General features: G+C 46.2%; 1 long non-coding RNA gene across 3 annotated transcripts in view; it reads left to right on the forward strand.

Annotated features, from left to right (window-relative positions):
* The window catches only part of LOC140002439 (uncharacterized), a 20,927-nt gene extending 9,051 nt beyond the window's left edge, over positions 1-11,876 (forward strand). The window contains exons 3-8 of one of the 3 annotated variants that reach the window (XR_011809012.1): positions 1-498; positions 1,949-2,097; positions 3,383-3,470; positions 4,377-4,638; positions 9,852-10,057; positions 10,475-11,876. The exon at positions 1-498 is cut by the window's left edge and continues 531 nt beyond it. This is a non-coding gene — a long non-coding RNA (uncharacterized lncRNA). The remainder of the gene's footprint in view (positions 499-1,948; positions 2,098-3,382; positions 3,471-4,376; positions 4,639-9,851; positions 10,058-10,474) is intronic. The other 2 variants (XR_011809013.1, XR_011809011.1) reach the window with 2 other exon arrangements.
* Positions 11,877-14,086: the final 2,210 nt, after the last annotated feature.

Consider the following 14,086-nt stretch of genomic DNA (forward strand, 5'->3'; position numbering starts at 1 on the left):
CGGTCCCAGCGGCAGGAGCAGCGCAAGGTGTCTGCCTGCAGAGGGGAGGAAAGCTCCAGGCTGGCTGACTTGGAAAGCCTCCACTTTCCCACAGCTTTTTCAATCCCCAATACTTTTCACACCCTGTTAGGAGTTAATGCCGCCGAAACCGCTAAACGCTTCCATGCCTGAAGGTACGCCCCGACGGGGGCTGCGCCTCTCGCCCCCCGGGGGCCGGCGGGGCTGCAGCGCCGGGCAGGGGCTCGCTTCCCTACTCGAAATTCCTCGGATGCTTCGAGCCTGGGCTAACTCCTCCGGCCTGCTGCCTTTCTAGGGGAAGGATTCCCGGGATACCTTTTCGGGAAGCGCCGGGGGACGCAGCCGGAGCCGCCCCAGCTCCATGGGGGTATGGCAGACGGCAGCCCCCCGGCGGCTCGGCTGGGGGGGCCGCAGCCAGCCCCTCCGTGAGGCCGGCGGCGGAGAGAGTTCCCAGGGGGCGGAGGGGGGAATAGAAAGCAGGTGAGACCTTGCCTGCAGTCGGTAGATCCCCTTTCTAATTGATTTTATTTTTATTTATTTATTTATTACTTTTTCGGGAGCCCAGACGGGGGAGAGGGGGCAGTTCTCGGCGTCTGGCACCTTTCAGACGGTCCTCGCCCTTGGTGTGCCCCCAGCCTGATCGCTCTCTCCTCAAGGCCGAGGGCAGGGAGAGGACCGCTCCTTCCCTCATCTCACCGCGACGGTGGCCGACCTTCACCCACGTTGAAAGGCAGAGCCTGGAGGGCACATTTGCTGCCCGTTTTCCCACTGAAGCCCACCGGGGAAATTCTGGGGGACTTCTCTTGCCACTTCTTTGCCAACCTGCCAACCGCCGCCCCAGCCAAACTGGCTGATTTTGGGGCTGGCTCTGCCTCACCTGGTTTTGGGGCCATGCCGGACCGAAGGAGCATCCCCCGGAGGATGGGGCTCTCCCTTGGGGTGGGCTAAAGGGATTGATCGGAAGCATCACCCCTCAGCTCCACCCGTGCTTCCCTCGAAAGCTTGTGGCGGGGAAGGTAAATCCATCAGCAACATGCACTAGGCGGAGGGAGGATGCCCGCGCCCCAGCAGCGCCCTAAACCCACTTTGGGGCGGGCACAGGAACCAGGTGGATCCCGCCCTGCTCGGTGTGACCTGGGGCCGGGTGTCGGACGTGTCCTGCCCGGCACAGGGAGGGTTTGGACGTCCTGGCGATTATTCACGCGGGACAGAGACCCCCGGGGCTAGAACCAGGAGGACCCTGGGGAAGGGATGCTCCGGGAGGGGACGGGGATGTGAAGCGAGCGCTGGAGGGGCCGGCAGCTGGGTGGCAACGGCAGGCCCTCATTACAAGGTGTCACCCGCCGAGAGCTGTCACCGCCTGCTGTCCGCAGGCACAAACCCCCCGCCAGCCGCGGGCAGGTAACAGGCGGCACCGGAGAGCTGCAGATGCCGGCGTGACCCTCCCCGGTCCCCCCTCCCCAGTCCCCCCTACGCTCCTGCCCGTCCCCCGCCGCCGCCGCTTCCCTACTCCTCCCGCAGCGGAGAGCCGCAGCACTAGGAGAGAGAAAAGTATCAAACTCGTGGTGTGCACAAAGATGGTGTCTTTTTTTTTTTTGTTCCGAAGTATTTCTTTTTATTTTATTTTATTTTATTTTATTTTATTTTATTTTATTTTATTTTATTTTATTTTATTTTATTTTATTTTATTTTATTTTATTTTATTTATTTTATTTTATTTTATTTTATTTTATTTTATTTTATTTTATTTTATTTTATTTTATTTTATTTTATTTTATTTTTATTTAATTTTATATTTTTTCATTTCATCCTTTCATCTATCTATTATTCCCGTTCTGGCTCTGTTCCTCTGTTCGTGCCTTCCTGCGCAGGCAGCAGCTCTGCTTGGGGAGGGGTTGTTTCTTAAAACCTAATCGCGCCCTCCCCACAGGTCCGAGAGCAGCAGAGTGGGAGCGACCCCCTTCTCCCCCAGCACATCTGTCCCACTTCTCAGGTCCTTCTGTGGGTGTACGGCGGCTCCGCGTGGGCTCAGCGTGGGGGGAAAGGCGCCCCGGGCTGTGCACGGCGAAACACGTGGGGGTGCGTGTGTATAAGTGGCTGTACATCTCTGCATATGTGTGTATAAATACCTGTGCATGTACCATTAATATATGCTAAATTAATACAATCGAATATACATTGCATTATTTTAGTTACCTTATTAAATAACAGGGAATTAGTCCTACAGTTTCCCTTCATTTGCGTCATGAACTCCAAGATCCTCAACAAATAAAAACTGGGGAACATTTAGATATGCTTTTACATATTAAACATAAACAAACGACATTATACTGTACATATAAACACATATCAACATGGATGTATGGACGCGCATACAAGTTTTATTGAAATACTCCGGTATTTAATACGGCAGGATAGGACAAGTGATGTGCTATGATGTGTGATATGACAGAGCGTTCCTTGGCCAGACCCCCCCAGGGCTGGCAGCTCTGACCGACTCCCCCGATTCCCGGCAGGCTCCGGCCACCGCGGCCCCGGCCCGCTCCGGATGTGGCCCGCGAGAAAGGGGCCGTGATTTGCCCGCCGCTCGGCGGGGACTGCGGCGCTGCTGCCCCATGCTCGGGGAGAGCGGGGCAGTGGGAAACGAGCGAGCTGAAAACCGAGATGGCTTCGAGCCTGGGGAGCTTCTGCACGCCGGGAGGATCGGGGGGTCCGCGGCAGTTTGGCGGAGAACGCAGTGAGAGAGTGTCTTTGCTGATTGCATGTGATGTACGGCTTTTCCCCGCAGAAATAAATCTTATCCCAGAAGGCAAGGGGCTCCTGGAGTTATTGGCATATCTCGATATCCCCTCTCCGCCCCCTCCAAAAAAAAAAAAAAAAAAAGGACTAAAAAGGAGAGGGACTACTGTAGGAAGTAAGCAAAGGAGCCCCGGGATGAAGTCCTTTCCCCGTGTGTTGCGGAGAGATGAGGGCTGCTTTTCATCCGTACCTCTTTTTCAAAACAGTCCTGTGCCGCCAGTAGTAAGATGTCAGCTCAAAACCGGCGTTTCCAAAATTCACGTGGCACAGACCAGATTTTTCAAACACCTTGAGAAATATGAAAGAACAGGCATTTCCCCGCTTTTTTTTTTTCCTCTCTCTTTTTTTTTTTTTTTCCTACAACTGCAGGCTGCGGGATACGAAAAATGTGGATAAATGCATCCATCCATCCCTCATGTATAACATGCCAGAACAGCGATTTCAAACCTGAATCGGTAACTCAGCTGAGAGTAAAAAAAATAAATAAAAAACAACAACAATAAAAGAAAACGGGGAAAAAGAAAACCGCAGTCATTTTGGCTATTTGTTGATATTTTCCCATCAGTTTCTTGCACGAAGAGCCGAGAGCGGGCAAACAGCAAGGCAGAGGGAGCTGCCGAGCGCCTGGAGCCGGGAGCTGCGAGATCCCCGCCGTGAGTCGGAGGGCTTTAAGGAGCTTTGCCTTCCCTTGGGGGAGCTGAGGATGGCGTTTCGGGGCAGATACGGGGCCAGGCGGGCGGGCAGGCCAGATCCCCGCAGGGCACGGCTGTCCGCCCCGTCGGGGCCGCGCCGCCGGCTCGGCCCCGGGCTGCGCCTCACACGGGGCCAGGAGCGGCAGGCGAGGAGGAAACGAGCGGGCTTGCGGTGGTGAACGGGGAAAGCTCTTAGACAGTAGCAGTCAATAATAATAATAATAATAATAATAATAATAATAATAATAATAATAATAATAATAATAATAATAATAATAATAATAAATTTAAAAAAGAAAAAATAAGGTTAAAAAATAAAAAAAGAAGAGAAAGAAAAAAGGGGAAAAAAAAAAAAAAAAGAAAATGGGTGGGGAAAAAGAAAAGAGAAAAGGGAATAAAATATCCTTGTGCACTGGGGGCTGCAGAAGCGGTGCTGGGGCGGGCTGCCCGTGGCTGCGGCGCGGTGCGCAGGGTGGCACCGGCCGTCCCCGGGTGAGGATCCGGCCCCACGCCTTCCCATGAACGAAACCCGACATCAAAGGGCACGCGATAGGCAATGTGGAGCGCACATGGGAGGCTCGCATGCCTTTTCTGTCAAAACGCGTTTCCTGGTGTTTTTCTCCAGCCCCCCCCACCCCCCCACCCCCACCTTGTCAGCCCTCGGCCCCCGGGACCTTCATGGGACCAGGCAGAAGCAGTGGGGATGTACAGACCCATGGGATGGGCTGTGCCTGGTCACAGCTCCCAAAGGCAGCCCCGGGGAGCCACTCTGTTCCTCTCTTCCTCCATGGGATGCAGCAACTGGCTGCAAGTAAATAGCCATTGTCATCCAGGGGTGTTTTCAATTATCTTTTTGGGCCTCTGCAGACTTAACACGTCTTCTGCCACTTTGCTGTGCAACCTGGGCACCAATCCAACATCCACTCTCAAGCTCAGCCTTTACAATCCATACTTCACCTGCTCCATGTCTACCTCACTGGCCAACTCACTGTGCAGCCAAATGCAGCTACCTCGGGTCTGAGGCCATGATGGATTTTCCACTGCTTCCCCCATTTTGGCCCTCCTGCCTCACCACTGCTTGTGACCACCCCGTGATTTGCCAGGGTCTGGAGGCATGATGCGATCTGAGGTGGGTTGTAGTGGGAAACTGAAGGGCATTTTAAGGCTCTGGGCTGCCTGGGAGCGGAAGGGAGGCAAGAAATGAAATTAAGACCATTTAACTCTGTATGAGTATTCATGAAAACAGTTTCATAAGCATTTTAGGCAATAAATTAAAGGAAGTTCTTATTTGGGATAGAACCAGGAATTTGTAGTATATTAGAATTACAGTTTGTTTCTATCATGTTTTAGATTCCTTTTCATTCACTCACACTGCGATGTGTGGGGAGATTACAAACAGAGCAGGATGTGTGTGTGCACCCATTTTTACACTGCAGTATACTACAGTAAATACTACATATTAATATGTAGTGCACATAATATGTGTGCATTCATTTCTCATTGCCACAATGAGTCTCGGGAAAAACATACATTCAGAGGCGGTTCCAAGGTGCAGTATTTAAGAGGAATTACTGCACTACTTCATACCGTCTACACCTAGAAAACTGCTATTACGTAACTGGGACACAAGTCCAGCTCACAAACATGCCATCACTGGGGATTAGGTGGAAATCTGGTGTTTAAATGCAAACTGTCTTTTTCATATCATCGTGGCTTTACCAAGTAACCCCCCAGGCACCAGGGAAGTCTCTGAGATGCCTGAAGTTCTGCTATGCACATGCACTGAAGCCTTTTGGTCTTGACAGGGCTAAGTGTGTATCTCACACCTAATCCCATCCGGATTCACAGACAAAGCATTCCTCCTCTGAAGAAGCCTGCTCTGACAGTGCACATGCAATACACACTCACACAGGCAAGCTCTGCACAAAGCATAGTGGTACCGCAGCATGGAAGGAAAATGCCAGCACAGAGTGCAGGCAGCCCCATTTTGCACAGCAGCCTACTAATCATACACAACTCAAGTCCAGGAATAGGTCTGTCTCCTTCATCTGCTTTTGGGAGTTAACTGCCACATCTCCTGTCACTGCCCCAGAAGCATGTAGCTTCTGGGATAGCAGGCAACCAAAGGGTAGGAGAACAAATAGTTCTACCCCATATGTAGGAAATCAAGTGGGGAAGGCAGGAAACCAACATGATTGAGCAAGGCCCTGCTGGTCAAATTGAAGTGCAAGAAGGAGATGCACAGGCAGTAGAAGAAGGGGCACACAGCCTGGGAAGAGCACAGGCATGTAGTCTGGGTGTGCAGGGATGGGATCAGGAAAGCCAAGGCATGGATGGAACTGAACTTGGCAAGGGATGCAAAGAATAACAGAAAAGGATGCTACAGGTGCATTGGTCAGAAAAGAAAGGCCAAGGAGAGCATACCCCCTCTGATGGATGAGAAGGGAAAACTGGTAACTACAGGCATGGAGAAGGTTGAGGTACTCTATGAGTTCTTTGCCTCAAGCTTCACTGCTAGTCAGGCTTCCCACACCTCTCTAGTCCCTGACCCTCTAGGCAGGGTCTTGGGGAGCAAAGACCCACCCATTGTAAGTGAAGAACAGGCCTGAGACCACTTGATGCAACTAAGCAACTACAAGTCTGTGGGACTTGCCAAGACTCCCCAGCATATTTGAAAACTCATGGCAGTTGGATGAAGTCCCGAGTGACTGGAAAACGGGAAACATCACTCCCATTTTTAACAAGGGTAGAAAAGAGGACCTGGAGAACTACAGACTGGTAAGCCCCACCTCTGAGTCTGGAAAGATCATGGAACAGATCCTGCTGGAAGCAGTGTCAAGACACATGCATTAGAAGAAGGTGATCTGAGATGGACAGCATGGTTTCACCAAGGGCAAATTGTGCCTGACCAATCTGGTAGCATTCTATGACAGAGTGACTGCATTAGTTGACAAGGAAAGACTGACCGATGTCATATACCTGGACTTCTGCAAGGCCTTTGACATGGTCCTGCATGACATCCTGATCTCTAAATTGGAGAGATAAGGATTTGAAAGGTGGACTCTTTGGTGGATAAGGAATTGGCTAGATGGCCACAGATAGATAATTGTCGTCAATGGCTCTATGTGCAGGTGGAGGCTGGTGATGTGTGGTGTCCCTCATAGGTCTGTTCTGGGACCAGTACTGCTTAATATCTTTATCAACAACACAGACATAGGGGTCAAGTACACCCTCAGCAAGTTTGCAGATGACACAAAGCTGAATGGTTCAGTTGATACAACAGAATGAGGGGATGCCATTCAAAGAGACCTGAACAAGCTTGAGAAGTGAGCCCATGTGAACCTACTGAGGTTCAATGAATCCAAGTGCAAAGTGCTACACCTGGGCTGGGGCAATCCCAGACAGGAGCACAGACTGGGAGAAGAACTCACTGAGAGCAGCCCTGGAGAGAATGGCTTGGGGATTCTGGTGAAATAAAAGCTCAACATGAGGAGCAGTGTGTACTTGCACTGCAGAAGGCCAACTGCATCCTGGGCTGCATCACCAGTGGAGTAGCCAGCAGGGTAAGGGAGGTGATTGTCTCCCTCTGCTCTGCCCTCATGAGGCCTCACCTGGAGTGCTGTGTCCAGGTCTGGAGCCCTCAGTACAGGAAGGATGTGAGGCTATTACAGCAGGTCCAGAGGAGGGCCATGAAGATGATCAGAGGGCTGGAGCACCTCTACTATGAAGAAATACTGAGAGAGATGGGGATGTCCAGCCTGGAGAAAAGAAGGCTCTGGAGTGACCTCATTGCAACCTTTCAGTACTTAAAAGGGTCTTATAAAAAGGATGAAGAGGGACTTTTTTACACAGGTAGCCAGTGATAGGACAAGGGGATAAAAATTAAAATTTAATTTTTAAATTAAAAAGGGGAGATTTAGATTAAATGTTAGGGGAAAATTCTTCACTCACAGGGGGGTGAAGAACAGGTTGCCCAGAGAAGCTGTGGATGATCCATTCTTGGCCAGGTTGGATGGGGCTTTGAGCAACCTGGTCTAGTGGGAGGTGTCCCTGCCCATGGCATGGATGGTCTTTAGGGTTCCTTCCAATGCAAACCATTCTGTGATTCTATGATATGATTCTTCAAATCTGCTTTGGTTTGCATAGCACAACTAGAGGTTCTGTGCCTCCTGCCTCCTCCCTTCTTCTGTAACAATGTAGGAACAGCTTCTACCCAGATGTCAATGTACCTTTGCAGAGGAACGAAAAAGAGCCCCCCATGGCCTCTGGGAACATCCAATTAACCATCACACCATTGTTACCTTTTTGCAAGAAAAAGAAAAAAGAAAAAAGAAAAGAAAAGAAAAGAAAAGAAAAGAAAAGAAAAGAAAAGAAAAGAAAAGAAAAGAAAAGAAAAGAAAAGAAAAGAAAAGAAAAGAAAAGAAAAGAAAAGAAAAGAAAAGAAAAGAAAAGAAAAGAAAAGAGAAAAGAGAAGAGAAGAGAAGAGAAGAGAAGAGAAGAGAAGAGAAGAGAAGAGAAGAGAAAAGAAAAGAAAAGAAAAGAAAAGAAAAGAAAAGAAAAGAAAAGAAAAGAAAAGAAAAGAAAAGAAAAGAAAAGAAAAGAAAAGAAAAGAAAAGAAAAGAAAAGAAAAGAAAAGAAAAGAAAAGAAAAGAAAAAGGAGCATTTTTTATTTAGTTTCTGATAGAAAAAATTTATTCTTCACCACCACAATGCAGGATAGAAGGATGCTGCTTAAGTGGATATAGCTGGCATGAGCACACTGCAGCTGGAGACCCAGGGAAGTGCATCTGTGTTGCTTATGTGGAAGAAGTCAAAGGCCAAAACCCTCACACCTATAAGCTCCTGAGGCTATTGGCACTTCTGCTTGAATAAGGAATAGAGCATAGGGTCCAAAAAGTGTAATTTTAAAGCAGTCTGAGCCAAGTCTTCCTTCTGTACATGTCAGTACAGCCTGTCAAAGAAATTTATTCCAATAAATATTTTCAGAGTCCAGCAATGGTGCTGAAATGGAAATCATAGCTCGTTATGCTGGCAGCCACACTGACGTTTCCTAGAATCCGCACAGCTGATCAATAGGGGATGTTTTCTGAGGAGGTACAGTTTCTGGTAAAGAAAGGAAGAGGAAATGCAGCAGTATGGTTCGTGCGCCCAAGGCCTTAATCTCCCCCAATCCCACCCCCCATAAAATTAACCACACAATTTGTAATCATTCATAACAGTTGGAATTGTCTTGACTTTTAAAAGGCTTTTCTCATTAACCAACCCTTTTTTCCTTGTAAAGCATATTATTGATCTTAATATGCAGAAAATACCATAGCTAGCAACTCATAATGTCTGTGCCATTTTTGTTAAACAATGAGAATTGATGAGGTTTGGCAGGACATTAAAATATTTAACATTATAGCTTTGAGAAGGCTTTTATGTGTCTGTGCTAATAGGAAGATCTTTTAACAGGAAAAATGTTTTTCTCTGCCTCTCTAAAATCTTCAGTGAAGGCTGATTCTGTTTGTATTAAACCCAATGGGAGGTTTCTTACTGACTTCAAAGCAAGCCAAGAGGAATTCCAGTTTAGAAAATCATTGCTAGACACAAATCCGAGCCTTTTAGTCACATGACCAGTGCAATTTAAGTTAGCATTTTGTTACACACCCCAGCACTTCAGGAAGCATCCGGGGCCGGCACATTCGGCTTTGCCCAGAAAAGCTTGGGTTGTACGGCTCCTGCACCATCCTGTCATTTGAAGCATGTGAGATGGACCAGGTGCCACCCCACATGGAGCTGCCAGCCTGTATTACACCCCTCAAGAGCCTGATTTTTGAGACATATCTTTATTTATTTTAACTGTCCAGCTCTCTGTTCTTGCTATCCAAGAGATGACCAGCTTTGAGGGGTTCAGCTGTGGCACTGTGGGGGCTTCTCTGTCTTTGCATCATTATTCATAGGGTGCAGGACTCAGGGGAAGCACTACAGGAGGCAGGAGGGCATTCAAACACCAGGCCATTGCTTCATAGATCTAGGGGTATTTGCCAGCCAGCTGATTTGCCACACCTCTGTCCATGGTTGCTGAAGGGCTTTGGTAGAACCCCTGAAAAACAGAGTCATCATCACTCCTGGGGCCGTAAGAGCATCTCCAGGTGCTTCTCCTTCCTGGCAACCCAGCCAGGTGCACACCAGCACTGAGTCTGTCACCTGCAGTGTGTCTGTCCTCTGTCTGTGTGTCCTTGCATTCAAAATGCAGTGGCAGCTGGGCAGAAGGACAAACCTTTAGGCTATCTGGGTAGCTTTAAAGAAGGATGTGACAGACAGGAGACTTCAAAGTCCATGCTTATCCTTGTCTTTCAGTAATGAACCAACACTCACGTGAAGGCACTCCAGTCCTCTGGGCACCTCGAGCGTGAAGGTCCTTTGCTCCACTCTTCTAAAGGCTCTACACTCAGGAGCCCATTCAGGCCTCTCGGACATTTTGCAACTTAAAAAAAAAAAAAAAAGCTGGCGCTAGTTCCCATACTCCATTTTATCCATGAACCTCACTCACAAGTCTTCCAGAGGTGAGTAATTTAGTTATGAGCATCACATTATTTGTGAAGGTCAGATTTGCTCCGTCATTTGAAATCTTCCCTTCACCCCCAGAAGGACAGCACCTCATAAATGCCAGCAGGAAAAGAACAAAATGTAAGATTGGTAACCAGTAATCATATTTATTCCCATACATAACAAGCTCAAACTCTGGGATCTTTTAATAGATTTTTCCATATTGGACTCTTTGTTTGGATGTGGTTTTCCTGATGTATCCTAGTAACATGTTTAGTTAATTTATATTGTGTGTATGTGTAGACAGATATACACACATCCATATGTATGCACACACATAGTCCTCATTAAGTAAGTGTTAAACCTCCCACAGCAGAACTGGGTTTGGGGGGCAGTCGGGCTGGAAACTCACAGTCTGTTCGCTTTTACTGAAGGGTACTGCAAGGACGGCTCCAGGGGGACACACACAGCCCCCAGGGGGAACCCGGACCCCTGCGCCTCAGTGCGAAGGTTGCTCTGACGTATGGACTCCGGGTGGGATGGAAATCCTAGTTTAACGCTGGAGTGACTGCAGTGCCGTGCTCTCAAGTCTTCTGGAGGGTGTGTGTTCACAGCCCCCCTGCCTGACTGGCATGTGCAGAAGGCAACATGCTTGGCCAGCCCCCAGTAGCAGAGGGGCTGCTTGCTTGTAGTGTCAGCAAGTACATGGGTGGCATGAGGACTCGATCCTTAGCTTGTTAGAGCATCTTGGCTGTTGCAAGACAACATCCAAACCCAGAAACACTTGGCAGATGATGAAAAGAAGAGCGATTCTCCATATTTCATAGCAAAACATAAGTATAACCTACTTATTTTGTTAGAAGATTCTCTTTCGAAGGTCTCAGTACTGGACTGTGTGTGTCTATAAACAAAGAAGAGCTGGTTACAACAGACACTCTTGGAAAGCCCACGTACTCCTTATCCTCTTTTTATCCAGGCCCACAACTGGATTGCAGAGATGAGATGATGGAGAATGAGGAAGCGGCTGCGAACAAGCTGCTTCCCAGGCACTCCTGGCATGATCACTCTGTGCCTGTGAACAGTGTTTCTAGGCAGTAATAAAATGGTGTGGTACGTAAAGCTGGAAGCACCAAGCCCTGCACAGTCATATCTACTCAACAGCAAAGCTCCTATTTGCTCCAAGAATTCTGCCTACACAAGGACTTAAGAGCCAGGGCTAGGAGCAAAGAAAAGAGCGTTCATAATTTTCTTCATAGCTGGTTTAGAGAAAGCCAACCGCTTTCTACAGCCTTGCCAAAACTAAGAGGAGATGGTCTGAGGTTAAGAAACATGCGGGATGATTTTCATACCAAATGTGAAAAATGAGAAATTGCTTTAACATATAGTAACTTGCCATAAAAATGTGATCTGTGTTCCCTTCCAACTTTAAAAGGAAACTTTATAAACTCTACAGCCTTTGATTTGTTAAGGTAACTTTATACTTATTTTTTTAATTCAGAGGTTTGTGAGAAAATATAATGGGACACTTAATGTTTTTATGATCTCGATTATCACTTCATTGTATAAGTATTTGCTTAATGAAACATACAGTAAAACACTGTAAAACCTGTAGCAACGTATTCAATATCTTTTGGAATTAATAGAAAAATTACAAGATTGAAAAAAAGCACTATTTTTTATTTTATTTTATAAAAAAGTTACCTGACTGCACAGTTCTTTATTTTCTCATTTATTTTATATGTATTTGAAGAAAAGTGTTGGTTGCACTATCTAACACTAAAAACTGATGCTGTTATTTATATGTTAAGGAAAAAAATAAACCTGTTTGCACTTTGATTTCTGTCATTCCTGGTGAGTGATTCTTCTGGAATAAACATAGCTCTAACACATGTAAACAACACAGGAAATTAATAACAAAATTCTTTGGATTTATTTCAGATGCCACATACTTTATGTAAATATATGTGGCTTTCAATTTCAATGATTTTCCAGTAAGTAATAAACTTTGCTCATTAACCTCCTTTTAAACTAAACATTTATTACTTTGTAAGTGTTATTTCAACTAAATCAAGTGGATATGCTTTGTAAATTAATGCAACAGATCTGTTCAACCAGAGAAGTAGGATGGCTTCTTTTGAGTTGGGCAAACTGTGAGTTTCTATTTAAACTTCAACAGAGTGGGATGCAGTTTAATATGTTGATTTTTTTTTTAATGTAAAAAAAGGTTGATAATATCTTTATTTATTTATTTATTTGAATTAACCTACATTTTCCTCATTAGCTCAGTGACAGAAAATGGGAAAATTCCCAAAAGTCGAATAAAGTTACGTACATCCGCACTGTGAACCTTGTCCTAGTGTTTCACAGAATTGGCTTGGTGGATTATTTTTCTTACCCAACGTGATCAGTCAACATTTTCCTGGCACAATGAATGGGGTATCCTTTACTTAAATGGAGTCTTCTTTAGTTTATTGTTTTTAGAATATAAAGACAAAAATGTTTTGCATTTTCTGTATGGAAAAAATGCATACTAAGAAGCATTCTGCTTTCATATTTATGATCATAGAGGTTTAATTGCTGAAAAGTTGTCAGGGCTCTGTGGTGATGCTTGGAAGTACCAGTCCCCAGGGTGTGGAAGAAACCTTGCCATGCCATGAAGGTTTGGTCTGGGACACAGCAGGACCTTGGAGGCCCTTACTTACCCAAGAAACTAGGAGCAAACTGAACCTAGGGCCAGGGTCCCAAGAGAGCCTGCCACTTCTGAACCCGAATTAGACAGAGGTGCTCAGGCAGTGTCAGCTCGTTTTCCACACAGGAGCCTGGAGGAGGTGGGTGGTGGCATAGCATGGGCATCTCCACTTTCAGGGGCTGCAAGCACGTGTGGAGGCTGCCAGCTCTGGGGCCAGTGGGAGTTATTTTCTTGCTCTGACCACGTCAGATATCAGTGCACAGCTGAGTATTCAACATGAGTACTAGGCTTCTGGATTTTATCTCTTAATGAGGCACAGGCTATCCTGGGGGGACAGTGAATCATCACATTTCTCAAGCACTAGATCGCAACCAGCAGCACTCATTTCAGGGATTGTGTTGGCTGGGATTCTGCACGAGGCGACATTAGCTCTGATTACAGAAGTCAAGCACTAAAATCTATTAACTCAGCCATAAGAGTTTTCAGTTTCTTTTGTTATTATTTTGTTTGATTCAATTGGATTTGCTTCAGACATGACTCATTTCCACTTCCTGCATCTCCACAATAGTTCCTGCAAAACCCTCAGCCATGGAGCATGGCTTGCACCCACTTCAAACGCAAAGCGTTTCTATTTTTCATACTGAGGCTTCATCTAAATTAAACATGGCAGGCCAGAGGGTATGCAGTACACATCCTTGGTTCCCTTAGTAGACTGAAAAAAAAAGAAAGAAAAAAAGAAAAAGAACTCCAAAGCAAGCAGAGAGAGAGAGAGAGAGAGAGAGACGTGGAAAGAAAAAAAAAATCCTCTGGATATATAAAAGAAGTCAAATTCCAAAGTTCACAGGAAGCCAAATTCCCCAGGCACGAGAAAAGTGACATTATCCAAACCAAGCCTCAACACAGCATGGAAATGTGATGAAGAGTATGGCTGGTATTCTCAGCAAGGCTATAGACATGTATGTAAATACAATCAAATTGGGAACACATTATAGGGATTAAAGAGATCTGCGTAGCACTAGAAGAAAGAAGCAGCAGATGTAACTGTTAGCAATAAAGGAAGGGATTTCTGGCCGAAGTTCAAGATTTTCTTGCACCCAAGCTCATTGTTGCAAATGAATCTGGACACAGTAAATAATTTGTAGTGACTTGTAGATCCAACATCTTTCTGTTGTTGTTCATGAGCTAGCTACCATTTACTAACATGCTGATTTTTATAAATGAGTTCCTTCAGCAAACACATAACACAGATGTATTCCCATCTAGGCAGTGTCACTGTTCTATTAAACTAAGCCATTACAGTGGATGCGAGATGAGTGGTGACCAAAAAGTGTTGATGACCAAAGATGCCCCAAAATTT

This window comes from Anas platyrhynchos, chromosome 4 (genome assembly GCF_047663525.1).
Source record: "Anas platyrhynchos isolate ZD024472 breed Pekin duck chromosome 4, IASCAAS_PekinDuck_T2T, whole genome shotgun sequence".
Classification (NCBI taxonomy): domain Eukaryota; kingdom Metazoa; phylum Chordata; class Aves; order Anseriformes; family Anatidae; genus Anas; species Anas platyrhynchos.